Below are 18,732 nucleotides of genomic sequence, written 5' to 3' on the forward strand. Positions count from 1 at the left end.
TTTCCTTGATGGCACTCCAGAGAAAACCCAAGATCACTGTCTCAAGTCTAGAGGGATCCTGAGGTCACTGGAGCAACAAGAAAGGGCTCAGTGGACCCCAAATCAACTCGAGATGAGAGGTTAGTCACTGGCTTCGACTCTAGAGGAAAACCAACTTTCCACAAGCACCTCAAGAGGAGGCTTCTCTCAGCTACAGGTATGTGAGAGGGCCCCTGAGTTTGTGGCCTAGAGTGGAATGGACACCGAGATGCTCTGACTCGACGTAAGGTTGGATATCCCTGCAGTGAATTGAATGCAGGCTCGTCTTGCATCTTCCAAGACGAAGGGTTGTCTGAATCCCCTGTGGAGACCACAGAGAAAGACCTAGTCCTATGCCTCAACGCGAACGGAGGCCTCACATCCTTTGAAAACTCGAGAGGTCCACGGAGATCAATGCTTCCAAAGGAGACGATGCCTGACTCCTCTTGAAAATGGATAGGAGTCCCAGGATCCCTGTGGCACGTGGAAAGGGACACATGGTCTCCCGAATCACGTGGAGACGCGTCCCAATTGCCATGCCAAGACTCGAGGAGAATCCCGAGGTGTCCCTCGCACCTAGGCAGGAGTCCTGACGTCGCTGAACAAACACGTGTATGGAAGGGCCCTCCCCGTTGTAACTCGAGAATATACCTCAGGTTCCGGCCGCAACTCGAGAAAAACCATGAGACTTCCCCCTCGCCGAGAGATGAGGCCCGATTCCCCTTCACTGCGTGCAGAGCAATTCCGTGTTCCACATCAAACGTGAAAGGAGCCTTGATTTCCTTGATGGCACTCCAGAGACAACCCAAGATCACTGTCTCAAGTCTAGAGGGATCCTGAGGTCACTGGAGCAACACGAAAGGTCTCCGTGGAGCCCAAATCAACTCGGGATGAGAGCTTAGTCCCTGGCTTCGACTCAAGAGAAATACCAAGTTTCCACAATCACCTCAAGAGGAGGCTTCTCTCAGCTACAGGTATGTGAGAGGGACCCTGAGTTTGTGGCCTCAAGTGGAATGGACACCGAGATGCTCTGACTCGAAGTAAGGCCGGATATCCCTGCAGTGAATTGAATGCAGGCTCGTCTTGCATCTCCCAATACGAAGGGTTGACTGAATCCCCTTTGGAGACCACAGAGAAAGACCTAGTCCACTGCCTCATCGCGACCGGAGGCCTCACATTCTTTGAAAACTCGAGAGGTCCACGGAGATCAATGCTTCCAAAGGAGACGATGCCTGCCTCCTCTTGAAAATGGATAGGAGCCCCAGGATCCCTGTGGCACGTGGAAAGGGACCCTGGGTCTCCCGCCTCATATGGAGACGCGTCTGAAATGCCATGCCAAGTCTCGAGGAGAATCCCGAGGTGTCCCTCGCACCTAGGCAGGAGTGCTGAGGTCGACGAACAAACACGTGTCAAGAAGGGCCCTCCTCGTCGTAACTCCAGAATATACCCCAGGTTCCGGCCGCAACTCGAGAAAAACCATGAGACTTCCCCCTCGCCGCGAAATGAGGCCCGATTCCCCTGCACTGCGTGCAGAGCAATTCCGTGTTCGACATCAAACGTGAAAGGAGCCTTGATTTCCTTGATGGCACTACAGAGAAAACCCAAGATCACTGTCTCAAGTCTAGAGGGATCCTGAGGTCACTGGAGCAACACGAAAGGGCTCCGTGGATCCCAAAACAACTCGAGATGAGAGCTTAGTCCCTGGCTTCGACTCAAGAGGAATACCAACTTTCCACAAGCACCTCAAGAGGAGGCTTCTCTCAGCTACAAGTATGTGAGAGGGACCCTGAGTTTATGGCCTCAAGTGGAATGGACACTGAGATGCTCTGACTCGAAGTAAGGCCGGATATCCCTGCAGTGAATTGAATGCAGGCTCGTCTTGCATCTCCCAAGAAGAAGGGATGTCTGAATCCCCTGGGGAGACCACAGAGAAAGACCTAGTTCTCCGCCTGAAAGCGAACGGAGGCCTCACATTCTTTGAAAACTCGAGAGGTCCGCTGAGATCAATGCTTCCAAAGGAGACCATGCCTGACTCCTCTTGAAAATGAATACGAGTCCCAGGATCCCTGTGGCACGTGGAAAGGGACCCTGCGTCTCCCGCCTCACGTGGAGACGCGTCCCAATTGCCATGCCAAGACTCGAGGAGAATCCCGAGGTGTCCCTCGCACCTAGGCAGGAGTCCTGACGTCGCTGAACAAACACGTGTCTGGAAAGGCCCTCCCCCTCGTAACTCGAGAATATACCCCAGGTTCCGGCCGCAACTCGAGAAAAACCATGAGACTACCCCTCGCCACGAGATGAGGCCCGATTCCCCTGCACTGCGTGCAGAACAATTCCGTCTTCCACGTCAAACGTGAAAGGAGCCTTGATTTCCTTGATGGCACTCCAGAGAAAACCCAAGATCACTGTCTCAAGTCTAGAGGGATCCTGAGGTCACTGGAGCAACACGAAAGGGTTCCGTGGACCCCAAGTCAACTCGAGATGAGAGCTTAGTCCCTGGCTTCGACTCAAGAGGAATACCAACTTTCCACAAGCACCTCAAGTGAGGCTTCTCTCAGCTACAGGTATGTGAGAGGGACCAAGAGTTTGTGGCCTCAAGTGGAATGTACACCGAGATGCTCTGACTCGAAGTAAGGCCAGATATCCCTGCAGTGAATTGAATGCAGGCTCGTCTTGCATCTCCCAAGATGAAGGGATGTCTGAATCCCCTGTGGAGACCACAGAGAAAGACCTAGTCCTCCGCCTCATCGCGACCGGAGGCCTCACATCTTTTGAAAACTCGAGAGGTCTGCGGAGACCAATGCTTCCAATGGAGACGATGCCTGACTCCTCTTGAAAATGGATAGGAGTCCCAGGATCACTGTGGCACGTGGAAAGGGACCCTGGGTCTCCCGCCTCACGTGGAGACGCGTCTCAATTGCCATGCCAAGACTCGAGGAGAATCCCGATATGTCCCTCGCACCTAGGCAGGAGTCCTCACGTCTCTGAACAAACACGTGTCTGGAAGGGCCCTCCCCGTCGTAACTCGACAATATACCAAGGGTTCCGGCCGCAACTCGAGAAAAACCATGAGACTTCCCCCTCGCCGCGAGATGAGGCCCGATTCCCCTGCACTGGGACCAGAGCAATTCCGTGTTCCACATGAAACGTGAAAGGAGACTTGATTTCCTTGATGGCACTCCAGAGAAAACCCAAGATCACTGTCTAGAGTCTAGAGGGATCCTGAGGTCACTGGAGCAACACGAAAGGGCTCCGTGGACCCCAAATCAACTCGAGATGAGAGCTTAGTTCCTGGCTTCGACTCAAGAGGAATGCCAACTTTCCACAAGCACCTCAAGAAGAGGCTTCTCTCAGCTACAGGTATGTGAGAGGGACCCTGAGTTTGTGGCCTCAAGTGAAATGGACACCGAGATGCTCTGACTCGAAGTAATGTCGGATATCCCTGCAGTGAATTGAATGCAGGCTCGTCTTGCATCTCCCAAGACGAAGGGATGTCTGAATCCCCTGTGGAGACCACAGAGAAAGACCTAGTCCTCCGCCTCATCGCGACCGGAGGCCTCACATCCTTTGAAAACTCGAGAGGTCCGCTGAGATCAATGCTTCCAAAGGAGACCATTCCTGACTCCTCTTGAAAATGGATACGACTCCCAGGATCCCTGTTGCACGTGGAAAGGGACCCTGGGTCTCCCGCCTCACGTGGAGACGCGTCCCAATTGCCATGCCAAGACTCGAGGAGAATCCCGAGGTGTCCCTCGCACCTAGGCAGGAGTCCTGACGTCGCTGAACAAACACGTGTATGGAAGGGCCCTCCCCGTCGTAACTCGACAATATACCCCAGGTTCCGGCCGCAACTCGAGAAAAACCATGAGACTTCCCCCTCGCCGCGAGATGAGGCCCGATTCCCCTGCACTGCGTGCAGAGCAATTCCGTGTTCCACATGAAACGTGAAAGGAGCCTTGATTTCCTTGATGGCACTCCAGAGAAAACCCATGTTCACTGTCTCAAGTCTAGAGGGATCCTGAGGTCACTGGAGCAACACGAAAGTGCTCCGTGGACCCCAAATCAACTCGAGATGAGAGCTTAGTCCCTGGCTTCGACTCAAGAGGAATACCAACTTTCCACAAGCACCTCAAGAGGAGGCTTTTCTCAGCTACAGGTATGTGAGAGGGACCCTGAGTTTGTGGCCTCAAGTGGAATGGACACAGAGAGGCTCTGACTCGAAGTAAGGCCGGATATCCCTGCAGTGAATAGAATGCAGGCTCGTCTTGCATCTCCCAAGCGAAGGGATGTCTGAATCCCCTGTGGAGACCACAGAGAAAGACCTAGTTCTCCGCCTCATCGCGACCGGAAGCTTCACATCCTTTGAAAACTCGAGAGGTCCGTGGAGATCAATGCTTCCAAAGGAGACGATGCCTGACTCCTCTTGAAAATGTATAGGAGTCCCAGGATCCCTGTGGCACGTGGAAAGGGACCCTGGGTCTCCTGACTCACGTGGAGATGCGTCCCAATTGCCATGCCAAGACTCGAGGAGAATCCCGAGGTGTCCCTCGCACCTAAGCAGGAGACCTGACGTCGCTGAACAAACACGTGTCTGGAAGGGCCCTCCCCGTCGTAACTGGAGAATATACCCCAGGTATCGGCCGCAATTCGAGAAAAACCTTGAGACTTCCCCCTCGCCCACCAAATGAGGGCCGATTCTCCTGCACTTCGTGCAGAGCAATTCCGTGTTCCACATCAAACTTGAAAGAATCCTTGATTTCTTTTAAGGCACTCCAGAGAAAACCCAAGATCACTGTCTCAAGTCTAGAGGGATCCTGAGGTCACTGTAGCAATACGAAAGTGCTCCGTGGACCCCAAATCATCTCGAGATGAGAGCTTAGGCCCTGGATTCGACTCAAGAGGAATACCAACTTTCCACAAGCACCTCAAGAGGAGGCTTCTCTCAGCTACAGGTATGTGAGAGGGCCCTTGAGTTTGTAGCCTCAAGTGGAATGGACACCGAGATGCTCTGACTCAAAGTAAGGCCGGATATCCCTGCAGTGAATTGAATGCAGGCTCGTCTTGCATCTGCCAAGACGAAGGGATGTGTGAATCCCCTGTGGAGACCACAGAGAAAGACCAAGTTCTCCGCCTCACCGCGACCGGAGGCCTCACATCCTTTGAAAATTCGAGAGGTCCGCGGAGATCAATGCTTCCAAGGGAGACGATGCCTGACACCTCTTGAAAATGGATAGGAGTCCCAGGATCACTGTGGCACGTGGAAAGGGACCCTGGGTCTCCCGCCTCACATGGAGACGGGTCCCAATTGCCATGCCAAGACTCGAGGAGAATCCCGAGGTGTCCCTCGCACCTAGGCAGGAGTCCTGACGTCGCTGAACAAACACGTGTCTGGAACGGCCCTCCCCGTCGTAACTCGAGAATATACCCCAGGTTCTGGCCGCAACTCGAGAAAAACCATGAGACTTCCCTCTCGCCGCGAGATGAGGCCCGATTCCCCTGCACTGCGTGCAGAGCAATTCCGTGTTCCACATCAAACGTGAAAGGAGCCTTGATTTCCTTGATGGCACTGCAGAGAAAAGCCAAGATCACTGTCTCAAGTCTAGAGGCATCCTGAAGTCACTGGAGCAACACAAAAGGGCTCCGTGGACCCCAAAACAACTCAAGATGAGAGCTTAGGCCTGGCTTCGACTCAAGAGGAATACCAACTTTCCACAAGCACCTCAAGAGGAGGCTTCTCTCAGCTACAGGTATGTGAGAGGGACCCTGAGTTTGTACCCTCAATGGAATGGACACCAAGATGCTCTGACTCGAAGTAAGGCTGGATATCCCTGCAGTGAATTGAATGCAGGCTCGTCTTGCATCTCCCAAGACGAATGTATGTCTGAATCCCCTGTGGAGACCACAAAGAAAGAACTAATTCTCCGCCTCATCGCGCCCGGAGGCCTCACAACCTTTGACAACTCGAGAGGTCTGCAGAGATCAATGCTTCCAAAGGAGACGATGCCTGACTCTTCTTGAAAATGGATAGGAGTCCCAGGATCCCTGTGGCACGTGGAAAGGGACCCTGGGACTCATGCCTCCAGTGGAGACGCGTCCCAATTGCCACGCGAAGACTCGAGGAGAATTCCGAGGTGTCCCTCGCACCTAGGCAGGAGTCCTGACGTCGCTGAACAAACAAGTGTCTGGAAGGGCCCTCCCCGTCGTAACTCGAAAATATACCCCAGGTTCTGGTCGCAACTCGAAAAAAACCATGAGACTTCCCCCTCGCCGCGAAATGAGGCCGATTCCCCTGCACTGCGTGCAGAGCAATTCCGTGTTCCACATCAAACATGAAAGGAGGCTTGATTTCCTTGATGGCACTCCAGAGAAAAAGCAAGATCACTGTCTCAAGTCTTAAAGGGATCCTGAGGTCTCTGTAGAAACACGAAAGGTCTCCGTGGACCCCAAATCAACTCTAGATGAGAGGTTAGTCCCTGGCTTCGAATCAAGAGGAATACCAACTTTCCACAAGCACCTCAAGGGGAGGCTTCTCTCAGCTACAGGTATGTGAGAGGGACCCTGAGTTTGTGGCCTCAAGTGGAATGGTCACCGAGATTCTCTGACTCGAAGTAAGGCCGGATATCCCTGCAGTGAATTGAATGCAGGCTCGTCTTGCATCTACCAAGACGAAGGGATGACTGAATCCCCTGTGGAGACCAGAGAGAAAGTCCTAGTTCTCCGCCTCATCGCGACAGGAGACCTCACATCCTTTGAAAACTCGAGAGGTCCGCGGAGATCAATGCTTCCAAAGGAGACGATGCCTGACTCCTCTTGAAAATGGATAGGAGTCCCAGGATCCCTGTGACACGTGGAAAGGGACCCTTGATCTCCCGCCTCACGTGGAGACGCGTCCGAATTGCCATGCCAAGACTCGAGGAGAATCCCGAGCTGTCCCTCGCACCTAGGCAGGAGTCCTGACGTCGCTGAACAAACACGGGTCTGGAAGGCCACTTCCCGTCGTAACTCGAGAATATACCCCAGGTTCCGGCCGCAACTCGAGAAAAACCAGGAGACTTCCCCCTCGCCGAGAGATGAGGACCGATTCCCCTGCACTGCGTGCAGAGCAATTCCGTGTTCCACATCAAACGTGAAAGGAGCCTTGATTTCCTTGATGGCACTCCAGAGAAAACCCAAGATCACTGTCTCATGTCTAGAAGGATCCTGAGGTCACTGGAGAAACACAAAAGGGCTCCGTGGACCCCAAATCATCTCGAGATGAGAGCTTAGGCCCTGGCTTCGACTCAAGAGGAATACCTACTTTCCACAAGCACCTCAAGAGGAGGCTTCTCTCAGCTACAGGTATGTGAGAGGGACCCTGAGTTTGTGGCCTCAAGTGGAATGGACACAGAGAGGCTCTGACTCGAAGTAAGGCTGGATATCCCTGCAGTGAATTGAATGCAGGCTCGTCTTGCATCTCCCAAGCGAAGGGATTTCTGAATCCCCTGTGGAGACCACACAGAAAGACCTAGTTCTCAGCCTCATCGCGACCGGAAGCTTCACATCCTTTGAAAACTCGAGAGGTCCGTGGAGATCAATGCTTCCAAAGGAGACGATGCCTGACTCCTCTTGAAAATGGATAGGAGTGCCAGGATTCCTGTGGCACGTGGAAAGGGACCCTGGGTCTCCTGACTCACGTGGAGATGCGTCCCAATTGCCATGCCAAGACTCGAGGAGAATCCCGAGGTGTCCCTCGCACCTAAGCAGGAGACCTGACGTCGCTGAACAAACACGTGTCTGGAAGGGCCTCCCCGTCGTAACTGGAGAATATACCCCAGGTATCGGCCGCAATTCGAGAAAAACCATGAGACTTCCCCATCGGCCACCAAATGAGGGCCGATTCCCCTGCACTTCGTGCAGATCAATTCCGTGTTCCACATCAAACTTGAAAGAATCCTTGATTTCTTTTAAGGCACTCCAGAGAAAACCCAAGATCACTGTCTCAAGTCTAGAGGGATCCTGAGGTCACTGTGGCAATACGAAAGTGCTCCGTGGACCCCAAATCATCTCGAGATGAGAGCTTAGGCCCTGGCTCCGACTCAAGAGGAATACCAACTTTCCACAAGCACCTCAAGAGGAGGCTTCTCTCAGCTACAGGTATGTGAGAGGGCCCTTGAGTTTGTAGCCTCAAGTGGAATGGACACCGAGATGCTCTGACTCAAAGTAAGGCCGGATATCCCTGCAGTGAATTGAATGCAGGCTCGTCTTGCATCTGCCAAGAGGAAGGGATGTGTGAATCCCCTGTGGAGACCACAGAGAAAGACCAAGTTCTCCGCCTCATCGCGACCGGAGGCCTCACATCCTTTGAAAATTCGAGAGGTCCGCGGAGATCAATGCTTCCAAGGGAGACGATGCCTGACACCTCTTGAAAATGGATAGGAGTCCCAGGATCCCTGTGGCACGGGGAAAGGGACCCTGGGTCTCCCGCCTCACATGGAGACGCGTCCCAATTGCCATGCCAAGACTCGAGGAGAATCCCGAGGTGTCCCTCGCACCTAGGCAGGAGTCCTGACGTCGCTGAACAAACACGTGTCTGCAAGGGCCCTCCCCGTCGTAACTCGAGAATATACCCCAGGTTCCGGCCGCAACTCGAGAAAAACCATGAGACTTCCCTCTCGCCGCGAGATGAGGCCCGATTCCCCTGCACTGCGTGCAGAGCAATTCCGTGTTCCACATCAAACGTGAAAGGAGCCTTGATTTCCTTGATGGCACTGCAGAGAAAAGCCAAGATCACTGTCTCAAGTCTAGAGGGATCCTAAAGTCACTGGAGCAACACAAAAGGACTCCGTGGACCCCAAAACAACTCAAGATGACAGCTTAGGCCTGGCTTCGACTCAAGAGGAATACCAACTTTCCACAATCACCTCAAGAGGAGGCTTCTCTCAGCTACAGGTATGTGAGAGGGACCCTGAGTTTGTACCCTCAATGGAATGGACACCAAGATGCTCTGACTCGAAGTAAGGCTGGATATCCCTGCAGTGAATTGAATGCAGGCTCGTCTTGCATCTCCCAAGACGAATGTATGTCTGAATCCCCTGTGGAGACCACAGAGAAAGAACTAATTCTCCGCCTCATGGAGACCGGAGGCCTCACATCCTTTGAAAATTCGAGAGGTCCGCAGAGGTCAATGCTTCCAAAGGAGACGATGCCTGACTCCTCTTGAAAATGGATAGGAGTCCCAGGATCCCTGTGGCTCGTGGAAAGGGACACTGGGTCTCCCGCCTCACGTGGAGAAGCGTCAGAATAGCCATGCCAAGACTCGAGGAGAATCCCGACGTGTCCCTCGCACCTAGGGAGGAGTCCTGACGTCGCTGAACAAACACGTGTCTGGAAGGGCCCTCCCCTTTGTAACTCGAGAATATACCACAGGTTCCGTCCGCAACTCGAGAAAAACCATGAGACTTCCCCCTCGCCCTGAGATGAGGCCCTATTCCCCTGCACTGCGTGCAGAGCAATTCCGTGTTCCACATCAAACGTGAAAGGAACCTTGATTTCCTTGATGGCACTCCAGAGAAAACCCAAGATCACTGTCTCATGTCTAGAGAGATCCTGAGGTCACTGGAGCAACAAGAAAGGGCTCAGTGGACCCCAAATCAACTCGAGATGAGAGCTTAGTCACTGGCTTCGACTCAAGAGGAAAACCAACTTTCCACAAGCACCTCAAGAGGAGGCTTCTCTCAGCTACAGGTATGTGAGAGGGCCCCTGAGTTTGTGGCCTCAAGTGGAATGGACACCGAGATGCTCTGACTCGACGTAAGGCCGGATATCCCTGCAGTAAATTGAATGCAGGCTCGTCTTGCATCTCCCAAGACGAAGGGTTGTCTGAATCCCCTGTGGAGACCACAGAGAAAGACCTAGTCCTAAGACTCAACGCGAACGGAGGCCTCACATCCTTTGATAACTCGAGAGGTCCACAGAGATCAATGCTTCCAAAGGAGACGATGCCTGACTCCTCTTGAAAATGGATAGGAGTCCCAGGATCCCTGTGGCACGTGGAAAGGGACACATGGTCTCCCAAATCACGTGGAGACGCGTCCCAATTGCCATGCCAAGACTCGAGGAGAATCCCGAGGTGTCCCTCGCACCTAGGCAGGAGTCCTGACGTCGCTGAACAAACACGTGTATGGAAGGGCCCTCCCCGTTGTAACTCGAGAATATACCCCAGGTTCCGGCCGCAAGTCGAGAAAAACCATGAGACTTCCCCCTCGCCGCGAGATGAGGCCCGATTCCCCTGCACTGCGTGCAGAGCAATTCCGTGTTCCACATCAAACGTGAAAGGAGCCTTGAATTCCTTGATGGCACTCCAGAGGAAACCCAAGACCACTGTCTCAAGTCTAGAGGGATCCTGAGGTCACTGGAGCAACACAAAAGGGCTCCATGGACCGCAAATCAACTCTAGATGAGAGATTAGTCCCTGGCTTCGACTCAAGAGGAATACCAACTTTCCACAAGCACCTCAAGAGGAGGCTTCTCTCAGCTACAGGTATGTGAGAGGGACCCTGAATTTGTGGCCTCAAGTGGAATGGACACTGAGATGCTCTGACTCGAAGTAAGGCCGGACATCCCTGCAGGGAATTGAATGCAGGCTCGTCTTGAATCTCCCAAGACGAAGGGTTGTCTGAATCCCCTGTGGAGACCACAGAGAAAGACCTAGTCCTCCGCCTCATCGAGACCGGAGGCCTCACATCCTTTGAAAACTCGAGAGGTCTGCGGAGATCAATGCTTCCAAAGGAGACGATACCTGACTCCTCTTGAAAATGGATAGGAGGCCCAGGATCCCTGTGGCACGTGGAAAGGGACCCTGGGTCTCCCGCCTCACGTGGAGACGCTTCCCAATTGCCATGCCAAGACTCGAGGAGAATCCCGAGGTGTCCCTCGCACCTAGGCAGGAGTCGTGACATCGATGAACAAACACGTGTCTGGAAGGGCCCTCCCAGTCGTAACTCGAGAATATACCCCAGGTTCCGGCCGCAACTCGAGAAAAACCATGAGACTTCCCCCTCGCCGCGAGATGAGGCCCGATTCCCCTGCACTGCGTCCAGAGCAATTCCGTGTTCCACATCAAACGTGAAAGGAGTCTTGATTTCCTTGATGGCACTACAGAGAAAACCCAAGATCACTGTCTCAAGTTTAGAGGGATCCTGAGGTCACTGGAGCAACACGAAAGGGCTCCGTGGACCGCAAATCAACTCGAGATGAGAGCTTAGTCCCTGGCTCCGACTCAAGAGGAATACCAACTTTCCACAAGCACCTCAAGAGGAGGCTTCTCTCAGCTACAGGTATGTGAGAGGGACCCTGAGTTTGTGGCCTCAAGTAAAATGGACACCGAGATGCTCTGACTCGAAGTAAGGCCGGATATCCCTGCAGTGAATTGAATGCAGGCTCGTCTTGCATCTCCCAAGACGAAGGGATGTCTGAATCCCCTGTGGAGACCACAGAGAAAGACGTAGTCCTCCGCCTCATCGCGACCGGAGGCCTCACATCCTTTGAAAACTCGAGAGGTCCGCGGAAATCAATGCTTCCAAAGGAGAGGATGCCTGACTCCTCTTGAAAATGGATAGGAGTCCCAGGATCCCTGTGACACGTGGAAAGGGACCCTGGGTCTCCCGCCTCACGTGGAGACGCGTCCCAATTGCCATGCCAAGACTCGAGGAGAATCCCGAGGTGTCCCTCGCACCTAGGCAGGAGTCCTGACGTCGCTGAACAAACACGTGTCTGGAAGGGCCCTCCCCGTCGTAACTCGAGAATATACCCCAGGTTCCGGCCGCAACTCGAGAAAAACCATGAGACTTCCCCTTCGCCGCAAAATGAGGCCCGATTCCCATGGACTGCGTGCAGAGCAATTCCGTGTTCCACATCAAACTTGAAAGCAGCCTTGATTTCCTTGATGGCACTCCAGAGAAAACCCAAGATCACTGTCTCAAGTCTAGAGGGATCCTGAGGTCACTGTAGCAACATGAAAGGGCTCCATGGACCCAAAATCAACTCGAGATGAGAGCTTAGTCCCTGGCTTCGACTCAAGAGGAATACCAACTTTATACAAGCACCATAAGAGGAGGCTTCTCTCAGCTACAGATATGTGAGAGGGACCCTGAGTTTGTGGCCTCAAGTGGAATGGACACCGAGATGCTCTGACTAGAACTAAGGCCGGATATCCCTGCAGTGAACTGAATACAGGCTCGTCTTGCATCTCCCAAGACGAAGGGATGTCTGAATCCCCTGTGGAGACCACAGAGAAAGAACTATTCTACGGCTCATCGCGACCGGAGGCCTCACATCCTTTGAAAACTCGAGAGGTCGCGGAGATCAATGCTTCCAAAGGAGACGATGCCTGACTCCTCTTGAAAATGGATAGGAGTCCCAGGATCCCTGTGGCACGTGGAAAGGGACCCTGGGTCTCCCGCCTCACGTGGAGACGCTTCCCAATTGCCATGCCAAGACTCGAGGAGAATCCCGAGGTGTCCCTCGCACCTAGGCAGGAGTCGTGACATCGATGAACAAACACGTGTCTGGAAGGGCCCTCCCAGTCGTAACTCGAGAATATACCCCAGGTTCCGGCCGCAACTCGAGAAAAACCATGAGACTTCCCCCTCGCCGCGAGATGAGGCCCGATTCCCCTGCACTGCGTCCAGAGCAATTCCGTGTTCCACATCAAACGTGAAAGGAGTCTTGATTTCCTTGATGGCACTACAGAGAAAACCCAAGATCACTGTCTCAAGTTTAGAGGGATCCTGAGGTCACTGGAGCAACACGAAAGGGCTCCGTGGACCGCAAATCAACTCGAGATGAGAGCTTAGTCCCTGGCTCCGACTCAAGAGGAATACCAACTTTCCACAAGCACCTCAAGAGGAGGCTTCTCTCAGCTACAGGTATGTGAGAGGGACCCTGAGTTTGTGGCCTCAAGTAAAATGGACACCGAGATGCTCTGACTCGAAGTAAGGCCGGATATCCCTGCAGTGAATTGAATGCAGGCTCGTCTTGCATCTCCCAAGACGAAGGGATGTCTGAATCCCCTGTGGAGACCACAGAGAAAGACGTAGTCCTCCGCCTCATCGCGACCGGAGGCCTCACATCCTTTGAAAACTCGAGAGGTCCGCGGAAATCAATGCTTCCAAAGGAGAGGATGCCTGACTCCTCTTGAAAATGGATAGGAGTCCCAGGATCCCTGTGACACGTGGAAAGGGACCCTGGGTCTCCCGCCTCACGTGGAGACGCGTCCCAATTGCCATGCCAAGACTCTAGGAGAATCCCGAGGTGTCCCTCGCACCTAGGCAGGAGTCCTGACGTCGCTGAACAAACACGTGTCTGGAAGGGCCCTCCCCGTCGTAACTCGACAATATACCCCAGGTTCCGGCCGCAACTCGAGAAAAACCATGAGACTTCCCCCTCGCCGCGAGATGAGGCCCGATTCACCTGCACTGCGTGCAGAGCAATTCCGTGTTCCACATGAAACGTGAAAGGAGCCTTGATTTCCCTGAAGGCAGTCCAGAGAAAACCCAAGATCACTGTCTCAAGGCTGGAGGGATCCTGAGGTCACTGTAGCAACACGAAAGGGCTCCGTGGAACTCAAATCAACTCGAGATGAGAGCTAAGTCCCTGAATTCGACTCAAGAGGAATACCAACTTTCCACAAGCACCTCAAGAGGAGTCTTCTGTCAGCTACACGTATGTGAGAGGGACCCTGAGTTTGTGGCCTCAAGTGGAATGGACACCGTGATGCTCTGACTCGAAGTAAGGCCGGATATCCCTGCAGTGAATTGAATGCAGGCTCCTCTTGCATCTCCCAAGATGAAGGGATGTCTGAATCCCCTGTGGAGACCACAGAGAAAGAACTAGTTCTCCACCTCATCGCGACCGGAGGCCTCACATCCTTTGAAATTTTAGAGTTCCGCGGAGATCAATGCTTCCAAAGGAGACGATGCCTGAATCCTCTTGAAAATGGATAGGAGTCCCAGGATCCCTGTGGCACGTAGAAAGGGACCCTGGATCTCCCGCCTCACGTGGAGACGCGTCCCAATTGCCATGCCAAGACTCGAGGGGAATCCCGAGGTGTCCCTCGCACCTAACAGGAGTTCTGATGTCGCTGAACAGACACGTGTCTGTACGGGCCCGCCCCATCGTAACTCGAGAATATACCCCAGGTTCCGGCCGCAACTCGAGAAAAACCATGAGACTTCCCCCTCGCCGCAAAATGAGGCCCGATTACCATGGACTGCGTGCAGAGCAATTCCGTGTTCCACATCAAACTTGAAAGCAGCCTTGATTTCCTTGATGGCACTCCATAGAAAACCCAAGATCACTGTCTCAAGTCTAGAGGGATCCTGAGGTCACTGTAGCAACATGAAAGGGCTCCGTGGACCCAAAATCAACTCGAGATGAGAGCTTAGTCCCTGGCTTCGACTCAAGAGGAATACCAACTTTTTACAAGCACCCTAAGAGGAGGCTTCTCTCAGCTACAGGTATGTGAGAGGGACCCTGAGTTTGTGGCCTCAAGTGGAATGGACACCGAGATGCTCTGACTCGAACTAAGGCCGGATATCCCTGCAGTGAATTGAATACAGGCTCGTCTTGCATCTCCCAAGACGAAGGGATGTCTGAATCCCCTGTGGAGACCACAGAGAAAGACGTAGTCCTCCGCCTCATCGCGACCGGAGGCCTCACATACTTTGAAAACTCGAGAGGTCCGCGGAGATCAATGCTTCCAAAGGAGACGATGCCTGACTCATCTTGAAAATGGATAGGAGTCCCAGGATCCCTGTGGCACGTGGAAACGGGACCTGGGTTTCCTGCCTCACGTGGAGACGCGTCCCAATTGCCATGCCAAGTCTCGAGGAGAATCCCGAGGTGTCCCTCGCACCTAAGCAGGAGTGCTGACTTCGCTGAACAAACACGGGTCTGGAAGGGCCCTCGCCGTAGTAACTCGAGAATATACCCCAGGTTCCGGCCGCATCTCGAGAAAAACCATGAGACTTCCCCTCGCCGCAACATGAGGCCCGATTCCCCTGCACTGTGTGCAGAGCAATTCCGTGTTCCACATCAAACGTGAAAGGAGCCTTGATTTCCTTGATGACACTTCAGGGAAAACCCAAGATCACTGTCTCAAGATAGAGGGATCCTGAGGTCAATGGAGCAACACGAAAGGGCTCCGTGGACCCCAAATCAACTCGAGATGAGAGCTTAGTCCCTGGCTTTGACTCAAGAGGAATACCAACTTTCCACAAGCACCTCAAGAGGAGGCTTCTCTCAGCTACAGGTATGTTAGAGGGACCCTGAGTTTGTGGCCTCAAGTGGAATGGACACCGAGATGCTCTGTCTCGAGGTAAGGACAGATATCTCTGCAGTGAATTGAATGCAGGCTCGTCTTCCATCTCCCAAGACGAAGGGATGACTGAATCCCATGTGGAGACCACAGAGAAAGACCTAGTTCTCCACATCATCGAAACCGGAGGCCTCACATTCTTTGAAAATTCGAGAGGTCCAGGGAAATCAATGCTTCCAAAGGAGATGATGCCTGACTCCTCTTGAAAATGGATAGGAGTCCCAGGATCCCTGTGACATGTGGAAAGGGACCCTGGGTCTCCCGCCTCACGTGGAGACGCGTCCCAATTGCCATGCCAAGCATCGGGGAGAATACCGAGGTGTCCCTCGCACCTAGGCAGGAGTCCTGACTTCGCTGAACAAACACGTGTCTGGAAGGGCCCTCCCCATCATAACTCGAGAATATACCCCAGGTTCCGGCCGCAACTCGAGAAAAACCATGAGACTTCCCCTTCGCCGCAAAATGAGGCCCGATTCCCATGTACTGCGTGCAGAGCAATTCCGTGTTCCACATCAAACTTGAAAGCAGCCTTGATTTCCTTGATGGCACTCCAGAGAAAACCCAAGATCACTGTCTCAAGTCTAGAGGGATCCTGAGGTCACTGTAGCAACATGAAAGGGCTCCATGGACCCAAAATCAACTCGAGATGAGAGCTTAGTCCCTGGCTTCGACTCAAGAGGAATACCAACTTTATACAAGCACCATAAGAGGAGGCTTCTCTCAGCTACAGATATGTGAGAGGGACCCTGAGTTTGTGGCCTCAAGTGGAATGGACACCGAGATGCTCTGACTAGAACTAAGGCCGGATATCCCTGCAGTGAACTGAATACAGGCTCGTCTTGCATCTCCCAAGACGAAGGGATGTCTGAATCCCCTGTGGAGACCACAGAGAAAGAACTATTCTACGGCTCATCGCGACCGGAGGCCTCACATCCTTTGAAAACTCGAGAGGTCGCGGAGATCAATGCTTCCAAAGGAGACGATGCCTGACTCCTCTTGAAAATGGATAGGAGTCCCAGGATCCCTGTGGCACGTGGAAAGGGACCCTGGGTCTCCCGCCTCACGTGGAGACGGGTAACAATTGCCATGCCAAGCCTCGGGGAGAATACCGAGGTGTCCATCGAACCTAGGCATGGGTTCTGAAGTCGCTGAACAAACACGTGTCTGGAAGTGAACCCCCCTTCGTAACTCGAGAATATACCCCAGGTTCCGGCCGCAACTCGAGAAAAACCATGAGACTTCCCCCTCGCCATGAGATGAGGCCCGATTCCCCAGCACTGCGTGCCGAGCAATTCCGTGTTCACATCAAACGTGAAAGGAGCCTTGATTTCCTGGATGGCACTGCAGGAAAACCCAAGATCACTGTCTCAAGTCTAGAGGGATCCTGAGGTCACTGTAGCAACATGAATGGGCTCCGTGGACCCCAAATCAACTCGAGATGAGAGCTTAGTCCCTGGCTTCGACTCAAGAGGAATACCAAGTTTCCACAAGCAACTCAAGAGGAGACTTCCCTCAGCTACAGGTATGTGAGAGGGACCCTGAGTTTGTGGCCTCAAGTGGAATGGACATGAGATGCTCTGACTCGAAGTAAGGCCGGATATCCCTGCAGTGAATTGAATGCAGGCTCGTCTTGCATCTCCCAAGACGAAGGGATGTCTGAATCCCCTGTGGAGACCACAGAGAAAGACCTAGTTCTCCGCCTCATCGCGACCGGAGGCCTCACATCCTTTGAAAAATCGAGAGGACCACGGAGATCAATGCTTCCAAAGGAGACGATTCCTGACTCCTCTTGAAAATGGATAGGAGTCCGAGGATCCCTGTGGCACGTGGAAAGGGACAATGGGTCTCCCGCCTCACGTGGAGACGCGTCCCAATTGCCAAGCCAAGACTCGAAGAGAATCCCGAGGTGTCCCTCGCACCTAGGCAAGAATCCTGACGTCGCTGAACAAACACGTGTCTGGAAGGGCCCTCCCCATCGTTACTCGAGAATATACCCCAGGTTCCGGCCGCATCTCGAGAAAAACCATGAGACTTCCCCCTCGCCGTGAGATGAGGCCCGATTCCCCTGCACTGCTTGCAGAGCAATTCCGTGTTGCACATCAAACGTGAAAGGAGCCTTGATTTCCTTGGTGGCACTCCAGAGAAAACCCAAGATCACTGTCTCAAGTCTAGAGGGATCCTGAGGTCACTGTAGAAACACGAAAGGGCTCCGTGGACCCCAAATCAACTCGAGATAAGAGCTTAGTCCCTGGCTTCGACTCAAGAGGAAAACCAACTTTCCACAAGCACCTCAAGAGGAGGCTTCTCTCAGCTACATGTATGTGAGAGGGACCCTGAGTTTGTGGCCTCAAGTGGAATGGACACCGAGATGCTCTGACTCGAAGTAAGGCCGCATATCCCTGCAGTGAATTGAATGCAGGCTCGTCTTTCATCTCTCAAGACGAAGGGATCTCTGAATCCCCTCTTGAGACCACAGAGAAAGACCTAGTTCTCCGTCTCATTGCGACCCGAGACCTCACATCCTTTTAAAACTCGAGAGGTCTGCGGAGATCAATCCTTCCAAAGGAGACGAAGCCTGACTCCTCTTGAAAATGGATAGGAGTCCCAGGATCCCTGTGGCACGGGGAAAGGGACCCTGGATCTCCCGCCTCACGTGGAGACGCGTCCCAATTGCCATGCCAAGACTCGTGGAGAATCCCGAGGTGTCCCTCGCACCTAGGCATGGGTTCTGATGTCGCTGAACAAACACGTGTCGGGAAGTGAACCCCCCTTCGTAACTCGAGAATATACCCCAGGTTCCAGCCGCAACTCGAGAAAAACCATGAGACTTCCCCCTCGCCATGAGATGAGGCCCGATTCCCCAGCAATGCATGCCGAGCAATTCCGTCTTCCACATCAAACGTGAAAGGAGCCTTGATTTCCTGGATGGCACTGCAGAGAAAACACAAGATCACTGTCTCAAGTCTAGAGGGATCCTGAGGTCACTGTAGCAACATGAAAGGGCTCCGTGGACCCCAAATCAACTCGAGATGAGAGCTTAGTCCCTGGCTTCGACTCAAGAGGAATACCAAGTTTCCACAAGCAACTCAAGAGGAGACTTCCCTCAGCCACAGGTATGTGAGAGGGACCCTGAGTTTGTGGCCTCAAGTGGAATGGACACCGAGATGCTCTGACTCGAAGTAAGGCCGGATATCCCTGCAGTGAATTGAATGCAGGCTCGTCTTGCATCTCCCAAGACGAAGGGTTGTCTGAATCCCCTGTGGAGACCACAGAGAAAGACCTAGTTCTCCGCCTCAACGCGAACGGAGGCCTCACGTCCTTTGAAAACTCGAGAGGTCCGCGGAGATCAATGCTTCCAA

This window comes from Dama dama, unplaced genomic scaffold, assembly GCF_033118175.1.
Source record: "Dama dama isolate Ldn47 unplaced genomic scaffold, ASM3311817v1 ptg000041l, whole genome shotgun sequence".
Taxonomy (NCBI): domain Eukaryota; kingdom Metazoa; phylum Chordata; class Mammalia; order Artiodactyla; family Cervidae; genus Dama; species Dama dama.